The sequence below is a fragment of the Mus caroli genome, unplaced genomic scaffold, assembly GCF_978045245.1.
Source record: "Mus caroli unplaced genomic scaffold, Mus_caroli_1 scaffold_19, whole genome shotgun sequence".
Lineage (NCBI taxonomy): Eukaryota > Metazoa > Chordata > Mammalia > Rodentia > Muridae > Mus > Mus caroli.
The window spans coordinates 88,134,923-88,158,963 of NW_028227274.1; the positions used below are offsets into that span (position 1 = coordinate 88,134,923).

At 36.9% G+C, this 24,041-nt stretch overlaps 1 non-coding gene across 1 annotated transcript; it reads left to right on the top strand.

Moving 5' to 3' along the window:
* The first annotated feature begins 6,161 nt into the window (after nucleotides 1–6,161).
* On the top strand, nucleotides 6,162–6,225 carry LOC115029950 (U7 small nuclear RNA). Its single transcript, XR_003835505.1, has one exon. It is a non-coding gene; the product is annotated as a U7 small nuclear RNA (small nuclear RNA).
* The last annotated feature ends 17,816 nt before the right edge of the window (nucleotides 6,226–24,041 follow it).

Sequence of the window (24,041 nt, forward strand, 5' to 3'; positions counted from 1 at the left end):
AGAGAATGAGTAGCATGTGAACATACATAAAAGACAATCCATAAACAATTAGAGTTAGAGTTAGATTTGAATGGAACAACAATTTGAAGAGCTACCTTGGTACATACATTGAATATATAAACATATGTATCTGTGTGTGTATATATATATATGTTTACATATTTCTAAATATGTAACCATGCTCTGTTCAGTCTGTATAATGTTACTTATATGTATATGTTGTCAGTGCTGACTGCTTGGTAACCATTAATGTGTTCTTCTCTGGGAAAGACTATTACTTCTACTCTTAGCAATTCTTAGTTCTCTATAGTTCTTAGTGCAGAGTGGAGGCTACTTAGGTCTTTCCCTGTCCATGTTAGCATGGAGATTGCAGTTGTCCTTAATTCAGTTCATGTTTAGTCAGACACAGTGGTAAGATTTTTATGAGTAATTATAGTAAGATTTTTATGAGCTTCTGATATTTCTTGGAGATATAATCTCATCTCAAACTCTCTTATTTCCTGGCTCTTACTATCTTTCTACTCCTTCTTGTACACTAATACCTGAGACTCAAACACAGGAGTTGTTTTGTAGATGTTTCCAAATGTAACAATTAATGAAAAAAGAGGCCATTAATTTGAAAGAGGACATGAAGAGGTATTTGGGATGATTTGGAAGGAGGAAAGGGAAGTGGGAAAGGATGTACTTACAATTTCAAAAACTAAAAGAAATAAATTGTAAGAGAGAGAGAATTAGCTTCCTAGAATGTCAAGAATCCTGTGTTCTACTAAGGTAGAAAGAGTAAGGGAAAGGTAGGAGTGAATGGAAAGGATTGGAAAGAGGAAGGGAAGAAGGCAAGCATAGGATAGAGAAGCAGTTCTTGGTTCCCAACCTTTGGGTTGTCCCATTAAGAGGTTGAATGACCTTCTCACAAGGATTGCATAAGGCCATCTGAAAATATGTATTTACATTAATATTCATAACTGTTGGGGATATCCCTGGGTCTAATTACATTTGATGTTAATTCCACTCCCCTGTGAGGGGCTTTGAGCAAGGAATGAGTCAGCACTCAGGTGATTTCCTGTAAACCTGCTTCCCACTTTAATTTGTAAAATAAAGGAGAGCTGATGATTGGGCAGATAAAGGGAAGGTGGAGCAGAATGATGAAAGAGTGAAGAAGGAGAAAATGGAAGAGGGAGAGGATGCAGAGGAGGAGGAAGAAGAAAAGCGAAGCAGAAAGAAGCACATGGCCTGAAGAAACCACAAGTTCTAAGAGGTCTCATAAGATGTGGAAGATGTTAGTATAGCGGTTGATCAGTCCAATCTAGGTGCACAGCATGTATTCCTATTAACTGATTTGTGTTTTCATTGCTGGGGCATATTTGGGTTGGAGACTTACCCCAACACATAACTAGCAAAGTCATAGTTATGAAGTAGCAAAAAATAATTTTATAGTTTGGGCTCATCACAACATGAGTATTGAAGAATCACAGCATTGGGAAGATTGAGAACCACTGAGTTAGAAGTGAAGAGGTGATATGGTGGATTCCTTTAGCCTCAGATGCTTACAGCCACCTCTTTGCTAATATTATGGAGTTTATGTCATGGTCATCATTTCTCACCATCTTGTAAATTGAAGCACAAAATGGAAAAAGCAATAAAAGTATAAAGAGATTAAAGTTAAAATTGTATTCAAAAGAATAAAGCAAAGGATCTAAGTCTAGTAAGTCATGGTTAAAGTTACAGGAGGAAGAAAAGATAACCAGTGATTATGATGGAAGCATCTCAATACATTTTGTCTTTAATGCATACTGATTTTACATAGCCATTTTCCACTAAAATACAACTCATAACTTAATCTTACCTGATGATATGCCCTGATTTGTAAAAATGCCTTTATTTGCCTGATGTAAAAGTTGTCTTAGAGGCTTACTACCTCTGAGTGCTAAACTAGGCCTAGTCCTGGGAACTTCTAGCCTCCATACAACCAATCTAAGCTTAGAATGTTTTCAGCCTCTGAAACTTACTGCTGAATATGTTCTCCCTTTCTTGTTTCTGAGCTCTGGCTGGCTGATTCAACTCAGCTGTTCTGGTTTAAACTTCTCTCCAAGCTGACTGATTCTGTCTAGCATCCCTCAGTTTCTCCTAAGTTGCTCTGCTTGGCTTCAAACTAACTCTGGCAATCTGTTCTAACCTTCTGGCTTCTTCTCATTCTCTGACTCATTCTGTCCTCATCTATGTCTTCTTCTCTTGTTGGAGTTTGTCAAAAGACCCTCACTCACAAAGAACACAGAGATTGCTATCACAGCAAACCACAAGAGGTTTTTTTATTATTTCAACATGTTGAGGACCCTCCTCAACATGCGGGCAACAGGAGAGACCCAGAACAAAGAAAATACACACTTTTTATACCTTGTAAGGGGCAGATTTAGGCAACAAGGTACTGGGCTGATTTTCATTGGTGTAGCAAGTAACCTTTTCAGGCATTGGTTGGTTTGCATAGTAACTACCTTTGGCCCAGTGACTCACTTTGCCTGCTCCCATGGTGTGTTATTATGATTTGGTCAGCAAAGCAGTAGTACACTTTGAACTTAGGAGTCAGCTATTAATGATGTCACAGGGAATTTTAGCAAGGTCAGAGCAGTTTGTGGTTTTTCTCAGAATTCAAGCAGGATAGGGGGATTTCTCTGGGAACTGTTATCTTGTTATGGTTATTTTTCTGAGAACAGCTCATTTTGTTTTTGCCACTGTAGACTTGGTCATTTTGATCACTATGTTTCTGAAAAGGCTAGGGGAAAGGGCTAGGTGGTCTTGAACTTATTTTGGATTCTACATTCTCTCTGCAACCTGTCTCTATACAACTATCCTTTTAAAATTGCCTCCCTTTTCCTCTCTCTCTCTCTCTCTCTCTCTCTCTTTCTGTGGTACTCTCTTAAGTAGCCTTTTTTTCTGTTCTCATGAGAGTTGGGCCTATCCTATCTATCAAATCTTTCTCCAATTCATAACTTTGTCTGACAATCAATTCAACATCATTTTCAAACATGGGTAATTCCTTCCACAAACTAATTTTACCTTCATTGTTTCGGATTAAAGGTATGAGCTAAGGGTGTGTCTGTGTTCCAGCCAGATGGATTAAATGCTAAGGGCTGAGCCACAATACAACTAGAAAAAGGTTTTTCCAGTATACAACACAAGCTTAGTGGTTCACAGTGTGATCAAATATCCTGCAACACTGTTTCCAAGAGGAGCTGGAGTGCTAAATTGAGGTAAGCAGAACAGCTAACAGTGACAAAGAACAAGATGATAGTAGTTGATTTCAGGAAACAGAGACCTTTGTGATAACCACTGGAAGAAGAATAAAATTATTGAGGTGCTTCAAGTTAAAAATGCATGAACACTAGTTTTCTGAGCTGTATTCATGCTGTTCTTTTATCAGCAATCCCTTTATTTTCCATATAGTGGAGATAGCACTTCTTAGTGCTGCTTTGGCAGGGCTGTATTCCTCTGAGGTCCCAGCCTATATATTCCAGCTAGAACATCAGACAATAATACAAACAATTACAAATGGTCCTTGAGCATCTGAAGGAAAAAAAATCAGCAAATGATTGCTGCTTGCTGCTGTGAAAACTGCCATCTCAAAATTTATCTTATGGCATTGAACTTGGTAGATTTATGTTTGACTATACCTCCCTACACAAAAGCCTCTGGTTGGAAAGAAATCAAGTATATTCTAACATTTAACAAAAAAGTTAGTAAGTAATAAATTATGAGTAAACTGATCTACTTGTACTGTTCGATTCAGTCCTAGGTCTTCTGAGACAGTGATCTCATTAGACACTGTCTCCATCTGTGTCCCTGTGTGAACCTACAGTCAGCCTCTTTCTTTAAGATTTCTTTTTTCATTCCACCTGAGACACTTACCACATTTTTCTCATAGATAAATGTGAATTTTAGTCTATCATCATTCTCACAATCTTAAAAGCTACAGGGTGTAAATTAATGAGATTTTCCCAAAATAGGCTTAGAGATAGGGAAGGATTTCTGTGCCATCCAAATAAAGACTTGCTAAAAAACTGGATGTTAGTTTAATTAATGTTCTGTTAGTTTAATCAAAGTGTCTCTCACATTCATCATTTTGTGATGATATGCAAGTTTTTTTAAAAAAAAATCACATTTTGACACCAGAAGGCATAAAAATTTGAGGTCAAAATTAGCTAAACTGCAACAATGAGGTGATAATTGCCAACTGTAAAGGCAGCAGCAACAATGCATTTAGCCAAACACTAACACATTGAACGTGAACTGGGCACAATTTGTCTTGTCTCTAATACTTTCCATCTGTTAAGAAATTATTTTTCCATTTTTTGAATTTTTTCTGAAAAAAAGGAAGACATTTTACATTAATCAAGTTTATATATTGCAATGTCAGTTCCAAACCATATGAGTCTGTTTGGCAGAACACCATTTTATTTATCTACTGATAAAAAGAAAAATTATCAGAATAAATGTAGCCAATGAATATTATAGCTGTAAGTTATAATCTTAGCTGTGACCATTTTTTCATAAGAGGCTGATGGTTCAAACATTTGCTCATGAATATTAGATGTCATGCAAAGCTTTATAAAACAGTCAATTATTGAGTCTGCTTTCTTGACAATGAGACATGGGTCTCAGTATTCTTTGAATTTTCCAAGAAATATATACAAGACTTTTCAAGTCTTTGATATACAGACTTGAAAATCATTTTCTTTTTAGAGTTTAACCCTTTCAAAAGATTATGTTTTATCTCTAAATTCTTGCATGAATAATTGACCTGAGAATGAACCTGTGTTAGTCAGGGTTTCTATTCCTACACAAACATCATGACCAAGAAGCAAGTAGGGGGAGAAAAGGGTTTATTCAGCTTACAATCCCATGTTGCTGTTCATCACCAAAGGAAGTCAGGACTGGAACTCAGGCAGGTCAAGAAGCAGGAGCTGATGCAGACAGAGGCCATGAAGGGATGTAACTTACTGGCTTGCTTCCCCTGGCTTGCTTAGCTTGCTGTCTTATAGAACCCAAGACTACCAGCCCAGATATGGCACCACCCACAAGGGACCCTCCCTCCACCACCCACCTTGATCACTGATTGAGAAAATGCCTTACAATTGGATCTTATGGAGGCATTTCCTCACCTGAAGCTCCTTTCTCTGTGATAACTCCAACTTGTGTCAAGCTGACACACAAAACCATCAGTACAGAACCCATCTCAATATATAATACTTGAGAAAAAAAAAATCTTAAAATTAGACGATTCTTCTTTTCCTAGTTACCATGGAACAATCATTTCCCATTGCTAATATACAAGTCTTTTTCAGTGGAGTTTTGCTTTTGCATTACATTTATATGAAAACATTTCATCTTATATATTTTCCCTTTGAGACAAAATGATTAAATAACTTGAAAATCCTATTACTGAATATTTAAATTTTATAAACAAGCATTCAGATATGGATGGGATGGTGTGACATAGTTCCTGCCCCTAGAGCCGGGCTAGCAGGCATGGACCTTGATGAGTGTTACTGGTTAGTAGGCAAAAGGATTGTTTGTATAATAATGTGCATATTTTCATGTTTCTCCTACAGGGAAGGGTCTCCCTGCCAAGGTTAATGACTCCTTGATAATTAAAAACAGCACAAGTCCTGGAGGCAAGGGTGTGTCCAGTGTTCCTCAAGAAAAATGATAAATGCTGTGACCTTCAGGACAGCCCTTAAGGCTGTGGGAAAGAACTCTAAAAGCATGAGCTCAATAATATGTAAAGGATATTTATCAACTATGGATGCAACTTGAATTATATGAAGGGCTTCACGGACCTAAAATAATAGAGGCTGCTGCACTATGACCTTGTCAGAAAGATATTAAGGAAGAAAAGAAAGAGATTTGGGGAATGCTGATCACAAAGCAAGATTCCACCCAGCTAAATTTATTGTTTGTGCTTACAAAGGCAGGCAGATCTCTGAATTCTTTTGCAATGTTTACAAAAATAAATGTACTTGCATTCTTTTCCTAAGATTCAAGCAGCTAAGGTCATAAAATGGTGATTCATAGAATAATCAAAAGGGAAGTAAATGACTGAATTAATATGTAAATAAAGACTGGGATTTGGTCTGTAAGATAGAGCTTCCCATAGAGAACTGCTTAGAGAGTGAATACAGCTCTTTTAGATTTTTTTCTAGCAGGATTTCTGATTTTGTTCAGAAAACCCAAAAGCTATCCTAGAGAGCTGTTCAGCTCTTTTGGATTTTTTTCCCAGCAGCTTCTCTGACTTTAGTCAGAAAAATTCAAGAATTTTTTTTCTAGCAGTTTTTCTGACTTTGGTCAGAAACCCATGAGCTATCCAGAGAAATTTTAGATTTTTTTTTTTTTTTTTTTTTTTTTTGCATGAGAGAGCTGTCTCAAGCAGAGAGCTGTTTCTAGCAGAGATCTGTCTCTACCAGAGAGCTGTACAAACAGAAAGCTATCTCAAGCAGTCTTCTGAGCCAAGAGCTATCTACAGAGTTGTCTGGAAAGCCATCTTGAGCAGAAAACAGAACTGTCAGCTTGTACCCACAAATGACTTAGATTGCTTCCTATTTTCTTCCACTGCTCCCAAACACTCCTTCCTCAGAACCACCTCTCCAAGCCAAGGATGGTCCTTGGCACAAGTCAAAGGTAGGTATGGCATTTGGAAAAAGGAAAAATATTTTTACATTAATAATTTAACCATTATTATTATCTGAATTAATTCTTAGAAGGCAGTTAACAAATCAAACAAATATTTATGATAAAATCTTTAAACAAAATGTACATAAAGGTCTAAGGAAATGTCTTTGAGGTGAGAGGTGAATGTGATGACCAGAGAATCTGGATCCCAAGTAACCAAGAAAAGGATGATGACAATGGCAGTCTGATTATAGTTCCAAAACTCAGGAAACAGATACTTGGATACTTGTGGCAAGCTGATTAGCTAAACAGCCAATGCTCTTTGTTCAGTGGGAGATGCAACCTCTAAGTATAAGGTAGCAAGTTCTGATAAGAACATCCAACTTCAACTCTGGACTTTACCCACTTAAATTTACATGCACACACCTTGGATATTATAAAAATGTAAAACCAAAGGAACTTACCCATAATATACACAGAAGTATATAAATTAAAACAACATCCTGAAGGTCATATTTGTAAAAGCCACAAGTAGCACTGTGAATAGAGTAGACTAAGAATGACTTTGTCACTTAAATTTTGCACACTAATAGAAATGCTAGACAAGGAAATTAAACAAAAGAAAGAATTAAGTTGTACCTAAATTGAAAAAGAAGAAATAAGTATATCTTTGCTTTTAGATGGTACGGTAAATGCAAAACCTCAGAAGACCTTAATATAAGTTTCCCAGAACTAATAAATAACTTTTTTTTTTTTTTTTTTTTTTTTTGGTTTTTCCGAGACAGGGTTTCTCTGTGTAGCCCTGGCTGTCCTGGAACTCACTATAACTTATGAAAATGCAGGTTATAAGATAATAATACACAAATTGGAAGTGTTTCTTAATATTAATATAAAACAATCTAAAACATAACTGATAAAAATCTTATTTAGAATAAAAGCAAAAGGATAAAATCTTAAGAATAAATTTTTTTATAATTTTTTTTAATTAGGTATTTTCTTAAGAATAAATTTAACTGTGGAGTTTATGTATTGTATACTGGAAAGTATAAGACATTGAAGAAAGTAAAAAAAGAATGAAAACTTATTTTATATATTACAATTATTAACATTGCCTAAATATGTAATAAATATAATTTAGAGCAGCATACAGACTTAACAATATTGTCCTGTTTGGCTGTTGTCTATTGGAGAACTGTTCTTTTCTAAAGAAGAAATAGAGGGAAAGTGGACCTGGTGAAAAGAGGAGGTAGGTGGGTTCTGAGAGGAGTAGAGGGAGGTGAAACTGTGGACCAGATGTATTGTATTGATATATCTATTTTTAATAAAAACAAAGCAAACAAAACACAAAGTATTTTTCAAAATCCCAAGCATATCTTTCAAAGAACTAGAAAAACTTTCAAAGTGTGTATTAAGAAAACCTGAATGCTCAAAACAAATACAAAACAACAGAAGTTGGAGATATTGAATTCTCTATTATCCTAGCATAATTGGGTAAAATATGTAATCCCCAGTAGCAATAGTACCAATATTTATTTAATAATGTTTCTGATAATAATAATAGTAATAGAAATGGCAGGGTAATGGCATAAAAACACACAAATACAGTAATGAAGCTAACTGCAGAACCAGGAAATAAATCTATGCATGTCACAAATTTAATTTTCTTTAAGAATACTTAACGGGGCAATAGTATTCTATTTAATAAGTAATGTTAATGTAACAGGATATGACACATACAAAATAATGAATTTGCATCTAATCATGCACCTTCACAAAAATCACCTAAAATTCATTAATCTGAAAGTATGTGGTGTTAAGAGAAAGTGCAGGAACAAACTCTTGACATTAACATAGGCTTTAATTTGTATTTTTAATCTTTTTTATCTTTATTAAACCTATTTGTATTTTAATCTATTTAATCTATCATATTTTTAATCTAACACAAAATGCACTTTCACAAAGCCAAATGAAGTTAGTACTATGGAGAATTGAAAGATTCTTACATGGCCAATAACATAATCTATGAAATGAAAAAGCTATGAAAGAGGAGACAATATTTATAAGACATATATTTAATAATATTCCAATATTCAACATGTATCAGGAGCTCGTGTAACTCAATAATAAAATAATATCAGTTATTTTAAAGGGGACAAGAGACTGATATTCATATACCTCCCCACCCAAAGGACACTCAAAATAGCAGTAGATGTACAAATAAGAAGACACCACCATCATTACTTATCAGGGAAATACTAGTTAAATATATGAGCTATCAGCCTACAGCTGCTTTAAAACTATAAAAAAGATAAATGGAAGATGTGTTGGCATATAGAAAAAAGGGAACTCCTATATCCTATGTCTTAGTGTGCAAATGAATATATAAATTATGGAAACTGATACAAAGATTACTTTAATGGATAGAATTCCTATGTAATCTTACATTGCCTTTGTATAAATATAGACCTAAGAGATATATGTTCTTTCATGTGTATTGTAGAATTCCTCACTATAGCTAAGATGTATAAAGTGTATTTTCTTACATGAATGAATAAAAATATTTAACATATTTTAAATATCATTGTTTTCCTTCTATTTTTTTAAATTATTATTATGTCATTTCGCTCCTCTTCTTTCTTACTTGCAAATCTTCCCACATACCACTCCTTGCTTGCTTTCAAATTCATGGCTTCTCTTTCTTTTAATTGTTGTAATATTCACATATAATTCATAAACATAATGAAATAGCACTCCATATGGACAGTCTAGCAACAACATGTATAAACATGTAAGACATGAAAGTGGAACCAACAGGCATCTGAAAATAAATACTATATGAGATCAATTGATTGTGTGGTAGTTTGAATAAGAATAGTACTCACAAGCTCCTGTACCTAAATATTTGCTCCTCCATTGGTACAAATTTTTGTAAAGGGCTAGAGGCTATTTCTTTGTAGGCTTTAAGGTTTTAAAACCTACACTTTTCCCTGTTAATTCATTCTTCCTCCTGTCTGTGGATGTTAGAAGCTCTCAATTACTGCTCCGCCATCATGCCTGCTTGCCTGATACTGTGTCTTTTGCCATGATGGGTATGAACTGTAAACCTCTGGATCCATGAAATCCAAATAAAAAGCTTCAGAAGAGGACATAATATTTGCAGGCCATATATATAAGCTTCTTTTTAAGTTGACTTGTATATTGTACAATAAAAAAGTAACTAAGACATTGTAGAATCATTCAAAAATCAAATCCACAGAAGCAGATACTAGAAAATTGGCCCCAAGGATATATAGAAGGTACACAGCAACATGGAGGCAATGGCCAATGGTTTATTTTCACATATGTAGGATAGATCAACTTGGAGATACAAGGCACCACAGAGTAACTACAGCTATTTATATTATATTGCACACAGGAATTTATCTTAAATACAGCTGATATATGCTTTTCACATGTAATGAGAATTGGTTTCTTTAAAAACACAGTTATGTTATATATGTTTTTGTTTTGATCCCAGGTATGGGATAGAGGATACTTCAGATTGCCCAAAACTGCTATGATGTGTCTTGTGCTCTGGCAGAGATGTAGCTGGGAACATCTCAGCCTGGAGCAGGTTGAAAAGAGACACAGTAGGACTCGGGTGTGACTTTAAAGACTAATGGTCTCCAGATTTTCTAGTTCTCTAACTATACTGAATGCTGATAATAACTTCTAAAGAATGAATCCCAAAAACTTTCTTGCTCATTCTGAGGGTTAAAAGCTGCTTGTTTAGGTGATTAACACCTGTAGCCTAACAGCAGGGACTTAAGTAATGTGGCCATTGTTCTATCTCTGCAGGAATTGCTCAGCTCTAACTTTCAGCCTTCTAGTTGAAGTCACAGGAAGAAAAAGGGACACTTTGATTTTGTTTTGTTTTGATTTTATAAATTTTTATTAATCATTCCATTTGTTTACATCTCAAATGATATCCCTCTTCCCGGTGGTTAACCTTCCACAACCCCCCATCCCATCTGCCCTCTCCCGCCTCCACTTTGCCTTAATGAGGGTGCTCCCCCACCCACCCACTCCAATCTCACCACTCCAGCATCCCCCTACACTGGGACATCAAATATCCACATGACCAAAGGCTTCCCCTCCCATTGATGTCAGACAAGGCCATCCTCTACTACAAATGTATCTGGAGCCATGGATCCCTTCCTGTGCACTCCTTGGTTGGTGGTCTAGTCCCTGGGAGCACTGGGTAGCCCAGCCAGCTAACATTGTTCTTCCTATGGGGTTGCAATCCCCCTACTCTCCTCCAGTCCTTCCACCAGCTCCCCCACCGGGTTCCCAAGCTCTGTCTGATGGTTGGCTATGAGCATCCATATCTGCACTGGTCAGTTACTAGAAGAACCTCCCAGGGAACAGCCACATCAAGTTCCTGTCAGCAAGCACCTCTTAGCAACAGCAACATTGTTGGGATTTGGTGTCTGCAGACAGTATGGATCTCCAGGTAGGGCTAATATTGTCTCTTATTTGTATGTCCTAGCTCTAAATTCTCACATTTGGGTATACAACCCAAAGTATACTTAAATTGCACAAGACAACAGATAGGCAGCATAAGGGAAAGGGGAAAAAATTAACTCTAGAAATAGGTATAACAGGACATAGGTGCTATAAAGTGAAGAGGAAAGAAGGAGATTTTAACTGGGGAGAGGTGAGGGAAGACAATACAGAGTGAGAGGAAGAGAAGTAAACAACACTAAGTATGTTTGTAAAAATTATAAACTTTCTTTAAAATACTGTGTATGTGTGTGTGTGTGTGTGTGTGTGTGTGTGTGTGTGTGTGTGTGAAAATGATTTAAGGAGTTATGTCACACACAGTAATCATTTTTTCCCACAAGAGCCATAAACTATCTTACAAACAGTGCCGTATATAAGAAACCTCACTCTACATTGTTAGTCATAGGAGGCACACTCACTCCCAAAACAATATAGGTTATTTTAATTGCCCTGAGTTGTCTTCAATAACTTGAGTGTAAGACCCTATTAACTGAATATGCTTACCACTTCAGACACAAGATTTGGATGAACCTGACCTGAAAGCCTCCTTCCTGAGGATTAGCACTCATATCGTTGGAAGATATTAAGCAAATGACAAATGGGAAAAGGAAATAAATAGTCTTGCCCACCTGAAGAACCTGTAACTCACAATAATGACTAGTATGGCAGGATATCATCATTGGTTTGATATTGTTACTTATATTTTGTGAGTAGTAAACAGATATCTAATTTGGCTTAAGGTCTACTCATTAGAAGGTAATCTAGTACTAGTACAATTACACATAACTGGAAAGGTCATAGACCCCCAAAACTTACAATTTCCATTTTTCAGAATATCAAAAAGCTTCCAACTGTATTCTAAACACCTTTATACCCAGAGATAAGTATAAATTTCACTCTTTATCAAAGAAATTTCTTTTTACAACTGAAGGAGGCTATTAATGAAATCCACAATAATCAAAATGCAAAGAATAAGTGAACCTGGAATGGCCAAACCAAAACAAACAGGTACATCTACAGAACAACCACTACAACTCAGCAAAAATTAATTATAAGAGCTAGAAGACCAGGACATCTATTGTTAGAAAGTATCATCCAGACATGTAAAAAATCTAAATCCCTGAAATCTCAACAATATGGTTGTCACCGTAAGACCTCCAAATGACAATATCATGCCAACATGGATGGAGGAATCTCACAAAAACCTACCTAGATGAAGAGAAAAATGCAATTATTGGCTGTTAAGATAAGGAGAAACAGTTTTCTCTATGAAGAGGTTCCCTCATATGTTATTCAATTCCATGTCTAACCCAGGCACATAGGAGCTATAATAAAAGAATTAAATAAATTATATGTGTAAATATATTAAACAATAATAGCTAAATAAGTCAAGAACTTGAGAAGAAATAGTGGACACAAAATTAGCTGGACATGGGAGAAAGCAGATACAACTTTCATATATAAGAATATATTTTTTAAATTTTTATATTAGATAGTTTCTTTATTTACATTTCAAATACTATCCCCTTTCCTAGTTTCCTCCCTGAAAGTCCCCTATATACTCTCCCAGCCCTGCTCCCCAACCCACCCACTCCTGCTTCCTGGCCCTGGCATTCCCCTATACTAGGGCATATAATCTTCGCAAAACCAAAGGCCTCTCCTCCCATTGATGGCCGACTAGGTCATCCTCTGCTACATATGCAACTAGAGACACGAGCTCTGGAGGTACTGGTTAGTTCATATTGTCGTTCCACCTACAGGGTTGCAGACCCCTTCAGCTCCTAGGGTACTTTCTCTAGCTCCCTGTGTTCCATCCAATAGATGACTGTAAGCATCCACTTCGATATTTGCCAGGCACTGGCATAGCCTCACAAGATACAGCTATATCAGGGTCATGTCAGCAAAATCTTGTAGTATATGCAATAGTTTCTGGGTTTGGTGGTTGTTTATGGGATGGATCCCCAGGTGGGGCAGTCTCTGGACAGTCTTCCTTCCATCTCAGCTCCAAACTTTGTCTCTGTAATTCGTTCCATGGGAATTTTGTTCCCCATTCTAAGAAGGAATGAAGTATCCACACTTTGGTCTTCCTTCTTCTTGAGTTTCATGTGTTTTGCAAATTGTATCTTGGGTATTCTAAGTTTCTGGGCTAATATACACTTATCAGTGAGTGCATATCATGTGTGTTCTTTTGTGATTGGGTTACCTCACTCAGGAGGATATCTTCCAGATCCATCCATTTGCCTAAGAATTTCATAAATTCATTCTTTTTAATAGCTGAGTAGTATCACATTTTCTGTATCCATTCCTCTATTGAGGGACATCTGGGTTCGTTCCACCTTCTGGCTATTATAAATAAGGCTGCTATGAACATAGTGGAGCATGTATCCTTATTACAAGTTGTAATATTTTCTGGGTATATGCCCAGGAGAGGTATTGCTGGATCTCCAAGTAGTAATATGTCCAGTTTTCTGAGGAACTGCCAGACTGATTTCCAAAGTGGTTGTACCCGCTTGCAATCCCACCAGCAATCCTCTTTCTCCACATTCTCGCCAGCATCTGCTGTCACCTGAATTTTTGATCTTAGCTATTCTGACTGGTGTGAGGTGGAATCTCAGGGTTGTTTTGATTTGTATTTCCTTAATGTTGAATATAAAATAAAATATGTTAATATAAAAATATATTAACGATGTTGAATATATTCTTGAGGTGCTTCTCAGCCATTCAGTATTCCTCAGTTGAGAATTTTCTGTTTAGCTCTGTACCCCATTTTCTAATAGGGTTATTTGGATTTCTGGAGTCCAGATTGGTGAGTTCTTTGTATATATTGGATATTAGTCCCCTATTGTACTTAGGATTGGTAAAGATCCTTTCCCAATCAGTTGGTGGCCTTTTTATCTTATTGATAGTGTCTTTTGCCTTACAAAAGCTTTACAATTTTATGAGGTCCCATTTGTCAATTCTTGGTCTTACAGCACAAAACACTGCTCTTCCATTCAAAAAATTTCCCCTGGGTCCATATCTTCAGGAGATTTCCCCCACTTTCTCCTCTATAAGTTTCAGAGTCAAAGTTTTATGGGAAGTTCCTTGATCCACCTAGACTTGAGCTTTCTACAAGAAGAAAAGAATGGATCAATTCGCATTCTTCTACGTGATAACCACCAGTTAAGCCTGCACTATTTGTAGAAAATGCTGTCTTTTTTTCCACTGGATGGTTTTAGCTCCTTTGTCAAAGATCAAGTGACCATAGGTGTGTGGGTTCATTTCTTGGTCTTCAATTCTATTTCATTGATCTACCTGTCTGTCGCTATACCAGTACCAGGCAGTTTTTATCACAATTGCTCTATTACTCTATTGTGCTCTATTGCTCTAGTGTACAGCTTGAGGTCAGGGATGGTGATTCCACCAGAGGTTCTTTAATTGTTGAGAATAGTTTTTGCTATCCTAGATTTTTTGTTATTCCCGCTGAATTTGCAAAATGCCCTTTCTAATTCCGTGAAGAATTGAGTTGGAATTTTGATGGGGATTGCATTGAATCTGTAGATTGATTTGGGCATTTTAATCCTGCCAATCCATGAGCATGGGAGACCTTTCCATCTTCTGAGATTTTCTTCAATTTCTTTCTTCAGAGACTTGAGGTTCTTATCATGCAGATCTTTCACTTCTTTAATTAGAGTCACGCCAAGATATTTTATATTATTTGTGACAATTTCGAAGGGTGTTGTTAGCCTAATTTCTATCTCAGGCTGTTTATCCTTTGTGTAGAGAGAGGGCAATGATTTGTTTGAGTTAATTTTTTTTTAATTTTTAATATTTTTTATTACATATTTTCCTCAATTACATTTCCAATGCTATCCCAAAAGTCCCCCATAGCGCCCCCCACTTCCCTACCCACCCATTCCCATTCTTTTGGCCCTGGCATTCCCCTATATTGGGGCATATAAAGTTTGCAAGTCCAATGGGCCTCTCTTTCCAGTGATGGCCAAATAGGCCATCTTTCGATACATATGCAGAGACTTGCAAACTTTATATGCCCCAATATAGGGGACCAGCTACTGCACTGAAGTTGTTTATCAGGTTTAGAAGTTCTCTGGTGGAATTTCTACATTCACATATATATATATATATATACTAGCATAGCATCTGCAAATAGTGATATTTTGACTTCTTCCTTTCCAATATGTATCCCCTTGATTTCCTTTTGTTGTCGAATTGCTCTGGCTAGGAATTCAAGTACTATATTAAATAGATAGGGAGAAAGTGGACAACTTTTCTAGTCCCTGATTTTAGTGGGATTGCTTCAAGTTTCTCTCCATTTAGTTTGATGTTGGCTACTGGTTGGCTGTATATTGCTTTTACTATGTTTAGATAGAAGCCTTGAATTCCTGATTTTTCCAAGACTTTTATCATGAATGGGTGTTGGATTTTGTCAAATTCTTGTTCAGCATCTAATCAGATGATCATGTGGTATTTGTCTTTGAGTTTGTTTATATAGTGGATTACATTGATGGATTTCTGTATATTAAAGCATCCCTGCATCCCTGGAATGAAGCCTACTTGATCATGATGAATTATTGCTTTGATGTGTTCCTGGATTCTGTTTGCAAGAATTTTATTGAGTATTTTTGTATTGATATTCATAAGGGAAATTGGTCTGAAGTTCTCTTTCTTTGTTGGGTCTTTGTGTGGATTAAGTATCAGTGTAATTGTGGCCTCATAGAATGAATTGGGTAGAGTACCTTCTGTTTCTATTTTGTGGAATAGTTTGAGGAAAATTGGAATTAGGTCTTCTCTGAAGGTCTGATAGAATTCTGCACTAAACCCATCAAATTCTGAGCTTTTTTTGGTCAGGAGACTATTAATGATTGCTTCTATTTCTTTCGGGGATATGGGACTGTTTAGATCATTAATCTGATCTTGATTTAACTTTGGTACCTGGTGTCTGTCTAGGAAGTTGTCCATTTCATCCAGGTTTTCCAGTTTTGTGGAGTATAGCCTTTTGTAGTAGGATCTGATGATGTTTTGGATTTCCTCAGGTTCTGTTGTTATGTCTCCCTGTTCATTTCTGATTTTGTCAATTATTATACTGTCCCTGTGCCCTCTAGTTAGTCTGTCTAAGGGGTTTCTATCTATCTTATTGATTTTCTGGAAAAAAAAAAAACCAGCTCCTGGTTTGGTTGATTCTTTGTATAGTTCTTTTTTTCACTTGGTTGATTTCAACCCTGAATTTGATTATTTCCTACCATCTACTCCTCTTGGGTGAATTTGCTTCCTTTCATCCTAGAGCTTTTAAGTGGGCTGTCTAGCTGCTACTGTATGCTCTCTCGTTTCTTTTTGGCAGCACTCAGAGCTATGAGTTTTCCTCTTAGGAATGCTTTCATTGTGTCCCATAAGTTTGTGTATGTTGTGACTTCATTTTCATTAAACTCTACAAAGTCTTTAATTTCTTTCTTTATTTCTTCCTTGACCAAGTTATCATTGAGTAGAGTGTTGTTCAGCTTCCATGTATATGTTGGCTTTCTATTATTTATGTTGTTATTGAAGATCAGCCACAGTCCGTGGTGATCTGATAGGATGCATGGGATAATTTCAATATTTTTGTATCTATTGGGGCCTGTTTTGTGGCCAATTATATGGTCAGTTTTGGAGAAGGTACCATGAGGTTCTGAGAAGGAGGTTCCTTTTGTTTTAGGATAAAATATTCTGTAGATATCTGTTAAATCCATTTGTTTCATAACTTCTGTTAGTTTCACTGTGTCTCTGTTTAGTTTCTGTTTCCAGGATCTATCCATTGATGAGAGTTGGGTGTTGAAGTGACCCTTTCCAAGAAGCTCTGTTGTTTCTGTGACCCCAGTACTCTTTTTTGCAGACTAGTCTCTGAGAGACCAGTGATAGAAGATGGCAATCTTGCCTGAGTCCCTATTTTTTAATTTTAAATTTTAAAAAATTGAAGCATATTTGGCTTCACAAAAATCAAGGGGAACTATTGTAATTTGTTTAAATAATTATTTTTATTGCCTCTTTTATTTTTGACACTGGAATATAATTACACAGTTTTTCCCTTCCCGTAACGCCTTACAAACCCTCTCATATAAAATCTCCTTGTTGGGTTGTTAATTTTTTCAAATGGAAATCTGATTCAGGCCACCAGAATTGCAGAAACAAATGTTTCAGAAAAGATGATGGCATTACAGAAAAGTCAGGGGCTTTTGGAATGGATACTCTACTCTGTACCAGTACCTCTATGCTGCTGCTAAAACATAGTCTGTGAAGGTGACAACATTTCAGAAACATGAGAGAAGCATACACAAATATCTCTGTGCTCTTTCATAAATCTACATCACAATCTTTCATTATGAAAAAAGATGTTTAATTATGTATAATTATGTAAAAAGATGAATAATAAAGATGTTGTGGGGAAAACCATACATACTCTTGATGTGATCATTGATAAAATTCATATTTTGCAAAAACACCACAGGATACACTAAAGAAAATTTAGTTGCCTTAAATTAAATAATAAAATGAAATAAGATGACTGTGTGATTGAGCCATTCTAATACTGGAAATACATCTAACACTGAAATCAAGAGCTGAAGAAAACATCTGTACTTCTATATATACTGTAGCATTGTTCACAACAGCCAGAAAATGGGTAGAAATACCCAACATATGATTTCAAATGTAGAACACGTGTATAATATATACACACAATAGAAAATCATTCAACTGTAAAAGAATAGAATATTGACCTTTGTGCCAACATGGGTGAAACTGCCCAAATTATGTGAAATAACTCAGAGGAAACAAAGTCACAGCCACAGATGTTCAAATTTGAAACGTTATGGTTATGTACTTACATTCAATCCAATTGGTCAGTAGCTTCTGTGTAGGAGCATACATGATGTTATCATTGAAGTAGTTTATTGAATCAGATAATAAATCACATTCAAAATCCAAAGGAACTTCTCATTTTTTCTAAGCAGATGACAATTCTCCGAAGTCAAATTACATTCCTTATTTTGTAGTGAAGAATCATGTAACAGGGTGTGCAATTCTATTACTTGGAAAGGCAAGAAACATCGAAATAAAATCTAGCTTGATCTGGCAACTATAAAGCAAAGACTTTGTAGTAGCACAAATGAGCAGACCTTAATGGAATAGTTTCAATAAATGTGCAAATTATGGTGCTTTCTCAGGACTTCTGCTTTCAGTTACAGTGACTTAAGTGCTTTGGAATTTAGCACAATTATTTCCCAGATACTCAAGCCTTTGATATTAGGCTGGTAGATTTATTTAAATGGATTTTAAAGGAGTCATTCAAACAAAAACTTTGAATCATATAAATTAAGATGACAGGAAAGGGGGCTTTGAGGGAAGCAGAGGGGAGGGAAGGAAATAAAAGGAATTTGAATTCTGTAAATTCTCATGTTTTTCTTTAAGTTTTAGGCTTTGTCTACAAAGATATTGTGCCAGGAAAATGGCTTGAAATGGTTGGGATTTCTTCTGTTCAAAGAACAAACTACAGTTTAACAACTGGCAGTGGGGATCAATGATAAACAACTTATTTAGTTTACACCATGGCCCAACACTGCAATAAAAAATGAATGTTTAAACACACGGGGCATATTAAATATTTTGGAGGATAGATGTCTGGAAATATTTTTCAAGTAATTAATAACAAATAAACATTCTTTAAAATATAATTTTGAAGTTATTATACTTTCTAGTATTAGCATTAAATTATGAGAGCAGATTACTTATTTATTATTATATATAAACAATGTTCTATTTTGTCCTACTCTAGAGTCAATTTGATGGATCAAAAAAATACTGTCCTTGTGAGAAATATACAGAAATTAGTATCTGGGGTGGGGCTAGTGGTAAGGATTTATTTGTATTCTTTCTTGTATGCTTTCATATGAACAGTTTTTTATTAAAAAGCATTCTAATATAGTTTCCATTAAAAAGGCTAGAAGATATTTTATGCAAAGTGATATGCATGGGTATATGATAGTGTTACAGGCATATGACAACACTGACTGTTTTTAGAAAGATTTACATGTAGAAAAAGAAGATGGGAAGTCAGTCAACCCAGCTTTGCAAAGGTCATATAAAAATCTTTATTGCTTAGCAACTCTCTCTCTTTCTTCTGGTTCACTTCAATCTTTCTCTCTTTTTTAAAAAATTAAATAACTTTAGTGTAATGAACTAAAAAAATACAAACAGTACTAAACTATGAAGCTCATTTTTAGTTTTATTGCTTAATTATTTATTTATCAATTATCTATCATCTATCAATGTATCTATCATATACATACACATACATACACATATACATATTGTCTTAAGTCAGGGTTTCTATTCCTGCACAAACATCATGACCAAGAAACAAGCTGGGGAGAAAAGGGTTTATTCACCTTACACTTCCATACTGCTGTTCATCATCAGGGGAAGTCAGGACTGGAACTCAAGCAGGTCAGAAAGCAGGAGCTGATGCAGAGGCCATGGAGGGATGTTACTTACTGGCTTGCTTCCCCTGGCTTGCTCAGCCTGCTCTCTTATAGGACCCAAGACTACCAGCCCATGGATGGTTCCACCCACAAGGGGCCTCTCCCCCTTGATCACTAATTGAGAAAATGCCCCACAGCTGTATCTCATGGAGGCATTTCCCCCACTGAAGCTCCTTATTCTGTAATAACTCCAGCTTGTGTCAAGTTGACACAAAAGTAGCCAGTACAATTGACCCCTTGTCAACTTGAAACACAAATACAACACTAGTAAGCCTCAACCCTTACTTTCTTATTCATCCCCAAGATCTAAATAACTTTAAAAGTCCCACAGTCTTTGCAAATTCTTATAATTTCAATCTCTCTTAAAATTCAAAGTCTTTACAATTAAAAGTCTCTTAACTGTGGGCTCCACTAAAATACTTCCTTCAAGAGGGAAAAACATCAGGGCACAGTCACATCAAAAGCGAAATCAAACTCCAACTGTCCAATGTCTGGGATCCACTCACGATCTTCTGGATTCCTCCAAGGGCTTGGGTCACTTCACCAGCTCTGCCCTTTGTAGCACACAGCTTGTCTTCTAGACTCCAGCTGCCTGTACTCCACTACTGCTGCTGTTCTTGGTGGTCATCTCATGGTACTGGCATCTCCAAAACGCTGCTGTCTTCCACTGTAACTTGGCTTCAACAATAGCCTCTCATAGGCTCTCTTCATGGTGCCAAACCTCAACTTCTTTGCATGACTCCTTCAATCCTGGGCCATCAATTGCAACTGAGGCTGCACCTTCACCAATGCCCTTCCATGGCTTCTCACAGTGCCAAGCCTCAGCTGCTCTGTGTGACCCCTTCATGCCTTCAAAACCAGTACCCCCTTAGTAACTCTTACACATTACTAAGTCCAGCCACAGTACAAGGTACAACCTTGGCTATCTCTGGAACACAGCCTCTGTGCTCTCAAAAAATCACTTCCCAGAAGATGTCACCTCAATGATGCTGGTCTCTTCTTAATCACCACTAATTTCTTAGCTCCTGCTAACCAGCATCAATAGTCCCAGTAATGCAAAGTTTTTGCTTTAGTAGTTCTGGTATCTTATTAATCACAGCTGATTCTTCAGCCCCAGCTAACCAGAACCACAGAATCTTCACAATCAAAATAGCAATGGTCCTGATAATTTATTCTTTAATTAAATAATTAACCTTTAATAATAATTTAACCTTTAATCTTCCCTCTAAAATTCCACAAACCAGGCCTCCATCTCCTACAATGTTCTCAACATTATCTTCCAAGCTCCTACACAACACCCCATAGAGCTCTTAACAATGAATGGATCTTCTAGCCCAAAGTTCCAAAGTCCTTCCACAGTCCTCCCCAAAACATGGTCAGGTTGTCACAGGAATATCCCACTATGCTGGTACCAATTTGTCTTAGTTAGGGTTTCTTTTTTTTTTTAATTAGGTATTTTCCTCATTCACATCTCCAATGCTATCCCAAAAGTCGCCCATACCCTCCCCCTACCCACCTACCCACCCACTCCCACTTTTTGGCCCTGGCATTCCCCTGTACCGGGGCATATAACGTTTGCAAGCCCAATGGGCCTCTCTTTCCAGTGATGGCCGACTAGACCATCTTTTGATTTAGTTAGGGTTTCTATTCCTGCACAAACATCATGACCAAGAAACAAGTTGGGGAGAAAAGGGTTTATTCTGCTTACACTTCCGTACTGCTGTTCATCACCAGGGGAAGGCAGGACTGGAACTCAAGCAGGTCAGAAAGCAGGAGCTGATGTAGAGCCATGGAGGGATGTTACTTACTGGCTTGCTTCCACTGGCTTGCTCAGCCTGCTCTCTTATAGAACCCAAGACTACCAGCCCAGAGATGGTCCCACCCACAAGGGGTCTCTCCCCCTGATCACTAATTGAGAAAATGCCCCACAGCTGTATCTCATGGAGGCATTTCCTCAACTGAAGCTCCTTATTCTGTAATAACTCCAGCTTGTGTCAAGTTGACACAAAACTAGCCAGTACACATATACATGTATATATATATATATATATATATATATATATATATATATATATATACATGTGGGGCTGTGATAGGCAGCCTATTTTGATTGAATAAGGTTTGCTCCAGCGACCTAGTAGAAAACTCTACAAGGGACAGAAAAGTGAGCCACATTCCCAGAGTAGGGTGCCTGACACCACAGAGCCCCCAACTCCATAATTCTGTGACTATAAGTCACACAGATAATGTCCCAAGCTTCTGCCATTCTGCCTAGACTCCACCCCGACAGTTACCTGACTATAGCCAGGTATGCTCCTCCCACAGTTACCTGATAGCCCAACCCACTATAAAAGGGGCTGCTTGGCCCCTCCTCTCTCTCTTTAAGCTTTAGCCTTTCTAATTTTCATCTCTATCCCTCCTTCTCTCTCTCCCTTCCCCCTTCTCTCCACGTGGCCATGGCTGGCCTCTCTCCCTCTTTCTACCTTCTCTCTTTTCTCCTGCTTTTCTACAATAAAGCTCTAAAACCATAGACTGTCTCTGCTCATCAAGGCCTGCTATGTTTGATAGATGGGATAGGCTTTCCCCTGAGGAGCTGCATCTAACCTCCCACTAGAAGGTCTTCCTCGCCTGCCACAGACAGGACCAAGGACTCTTGCCCACACAGTGCTCCCTCTCTTCCTGCCCTCTCCTCCCTTTGGCCCCAAGACTGACTGAGCCACCCCAGGGCCACCATTCTGTTCTCAGCTCTTCCATGGTGTCCAGTGGTGTCTGGGATGCCTGAGGCTGAGAACCTGGTACCTAAGACTGCCCCTTGTCCACCAGCCATGGAGCTGAGTCCGTAGATTCCCACAGATAGGCATCCACCCTGGGCCGTGTGGAAAGTGTACAGCAGTCTTCTGCATCTGCCTTCTTCCACTCCCTTTATTCCCCAATGCTCTCTGATATATATATATATATATATATATATATATATATATATATATATATATAATTTAGTGATAGAGAACATACTTTAATGTATCTGGGGAGCCAGAAGAGTACCTCAGATTTCCTGGAGTGGAACTTACAGGCAGTTGTCAAGCCCTTTGGCTTAGATGTTGAGAATAAAAGTCTAGTACTCTACAAGAACAGTTTGCACTCTTATCTCCTATGCTAGCTTTCCATTACACCAACTCCATTTTTAAAACAAACCAGATTTTTAACATAAGTCCTTGATGGCCTAAACTCATATAAAGACCATGTGGTTTTTTTAATTCAGAAACCCCATGAGTGCTGGGAAAAAATGTGTGCACCACAAGTTCAGGCTATTCTACAGGTTTTAAAAGAACCTTTCTATCCCCACAATAAGGCACTATCACCTTATCTCTGTTATGATATTCTTTCATCCTAGTTTTTCTCCCACCATAAAATTCAGTCATGGCTTCCACAGTTGCTAACCTCTATCTTCTAAAAATCCTCTTCCTAAAGTAAAATAAATAAATAAATCACATATATAATTTTATGATTTAGGAGGCTATAACAGGAGAACTGCCTGAGCTATAAATTGAAGGCTTGTCCCAAAAAATACCATTTGTTAGGCAGAAGCAGGCAGATGGGAACCATAAATATATCTATTCAAGAATGTTTTACTCAGTTGATTTCCCTCCCTCCCTTTCACCCTCATTCATTCCCTCCATCACTTTATCTACTTTTCTTTCTTTCTTTATGTTTATGTATTTATTCTACAGATACATATTGGTTATAACTGTACAACTAGTGCTTTAAAGACAAACTTGTAAGGTAGTTTGCAAAGATAAATCAGCCAATAAAATTAAGTAAAACAAATAACATTCTCTAGAGAAAGAGACATTAAATATTTGAGTTTAGTAAAAGAAAAAAACTTACTACTTGAAAATGAATAATTTAAAAGAAATCTCTGAGATCAGTAGTAGCAAGACATACTAAACTATGATGCACAAAGGTAGTAACTGGAATGAGGTGTGTGAATATGTGTGTGCATGTGTGTATGTGTGCTGTTGTGGTGGTGGTGGTAATGGTATGTCGCTTTATACCTTTCTTAGCAATCTATATACATTTACCCACTTAAGACATTTTAATAATATGAGAGAATATGACACTCTTTTATTGCTAGTTACTGGTAATGACTATGAGACAAATAGATTCTGTTTATACCTTTGTGGATTGAACTATATATAAGAGACAATGAAGTAAGAAAAACAATTTGAAAGTAAAAAATTAGAAAAGTATAGCTGGACACAAACAACCGAGGAAGTCTCGGATAGTTGTGAATTATAAACTTGAAGTCTTAAATTACAGGTTAAAAGTTCT